Source organism: Danio rerio, chromosome 1 (genome assembly GCF_052040795.2).
Source record: "Danio rerio strain M-AB ecotype USA chromosome 1, GRCz13ab, whole genome shotgun sequence".
NCBI classification, from domain to species: domain Eukaryota; kingdom Metazoa; phylum Chordata; class Actinopteri; order Cypriniformes; family Danionidae; genus Danio; species Danio rerio.
Genome location: NC_141021.1, coordinates 7,222,501 through 7,224,762, shown reverse-complemented (window position 1 = coordinate 7,224,762; position 2,262 = coordinate 7,222,501). Strand labels below are relative to the sequence as shown.

Sequence of the window (2,262 nt, the reverse complement as noted above, 5' to 3'; positions counted from 1 at the left end):
ATCTTATATATTTTTTATTTTTCTTGTTTTCTTTTCTTATGCCTTTTCTTTTGTTATTTTTATTTATCTTTTCCTTTTTTGTTCTTTTTTTCTTTAATTTAATTTAATTCAATTTAATTTTACACGAAGCAGTACTAAGTAATTTTACATTTTGGTCTCTGTCAAATTGTAATTTTTTCATAACTGTAATTTTAATCATAATATTTTAAACACTTGAACATCTTCATTTCATTTTCCAGCTGTAGACTTTGCTTGTTTGTTTTTTAGTTGCTGAAGTTTGTGATGTATTCTAAAGTGATTTGTGTTTGTTTTTAATCTGCCCTCAGCTGACAGCAGTGTTTGAGAAACTGGAGCTCCAGCAGAGGGCCCTAGTGAGTCCCGGGGGCAGTTTTGCATCCGGTCGCTCCAGTCCGGACCACTCTGAACCCGAACTCAACATCCTGCATCAGTACCTGAGCAGTGAGATAGAGGTCACTCCTTCTGCCCTCAAATCAAGTACGTACATGCTTGTACTGAAATTCATATGTTCACATGAGTCTAAGAGAAAATCACAAAGGATATGTTGGCCAAGATGCATCATGGAATAATGGTTTTTAAATTCAATTCATTTTTATTTCTATAGTGCATATACAATGTAGATTGTGTCAAAGCAACCTAACAAATTAGTTCTGGTAAATTGAAACCGTGTCAGTCCTGTTTTTAGAGTTGAAGTTCAGTTGAGTGTGATTTAATTTTCACTGCTGAAAGTCCAAACACTGAAGAGCAAATCCATTAATGCGCAGCTCCACAAGTCCCTAACCAAGCAAGCTATTCAGGTTTGTAAGTTCTATAATTTATTATATTTAAATAGATTTACCACTGATTTTAAAAACATTTATTTATTTGTTATATTTATTTGATAATTTAAAAAAATGTCATATTTTTATTAGACATTTTAAAAATTAATAATAAATAATATTAAATTGTATAAAGTTTAATAGCACTATATTTTATTTAATTAAATTTTAATTTAATTAAAAATATTTAAATAGATTTACAACTGTATTTAAAAACATTTATTTATTCAACATTTATTTATTTATTTTATTATAAAAATTTGAATAATTTTTTAAGTAGACACATTTGAGTCAAAATATTTTCTTCAATCTAAATAAAATTGTTAATTTATGCATCTTTATTTAAAATCATGTTATGATATTGAATTTGTATCAAATTAATAATAAATAATAATAAATGGTATAAAATTAATAGAGCTATATTAAATCAAAATATAATATATTTTTTATTTGGTATAATAGTTTATCTTAAATTTAATTTTCACAAATCAGTATTAATAAACCATTCATTTTTGTCACTGTGAAATTGTTAATTCTTTTAAAATTGTAATATAACCAAAACTTATTTAAAATATGTTATTTTATTTACACGAAGCAGTACTAATAAAGTCTTTATTTTGGTCACTGTGAAATGGTTGCATTTTAAAATTGCAATTTAAACATTTTTATTTATTTTAAATAATTAATAATTAATTAATACTTTAAGTTCATAAAAAAAAGCTAATATAAAATTTCATAAGTTACACTGAAACTTGATTTGGGTCAGGGAGAGATAAAAAGAGCAGTAAAAACACCAGTAGGTGAGTGAGGTGTATTTGTGAGTTCAGTCTGAATCCCTGAAGCCTCTCAGGGTTAAAGAATACTCTGTTCCCCACATGCACAAGTCTCTTATTCCCAATGACCACAGACCGACCGAATAAAGAAAACATCTGCATTTGCACATCAGCAGAAGTGTGTGTGAGTGCGCGTGTGGTGGTTTTAATGTGTTTGTGTGCAGTACAAAGTCATATGGCGAATGTGTTCAATGTGCGTTCATATGTGGTTGCATTAGCAGCAGCCCATAAAGCTGTGATGATTTGCCTTCATGTTTATGTTTGTGTGGTTTGGTTTTGTGTTTTGAAACAACACGAGGGTGAACAAATGATGACCAGAGTTTTATTTTCAGAGTTAAGAATTCTTAGGGCCCACCCATAAGACATCACTGTAGCAGCCCCATAGGAACATTTTTGTGACACAGATGACTATTATGGTGAAATATTGCAGGCAAACACTGTTCATGTCAGTTTAAAAATGATGACCTTTATGGCTTTTCATAACGTATTTTTCAGTCTAATGTAAAGCAAACATTAAAAACTTTAAGTTTAGTTAATTAATGCATCTCTGTAGATTTCAATTACAATAAATGTTATTTCAGTTTTTTTTTTAT

General features: G+C 28.6%; 1 protein-coding gene across 1 annotated transcript in view; it reads left to right on the top strand.

Annotated features, from left to right (window-relative positions):
* Positions 1–326: 326 nt before the first annotated feature.
* The window catches only part of pard3ba (par-3 family cell polarity regulator beta a), a gene marked incomplete at its 5' end in the record, with an annotated part of 217,436 nt that continues 215,500 nt past the window's right edge, over positions 327–2,262 (top strand). The window contains 1 exon segment of the mRNA NM_001328558.1: positions 327–495.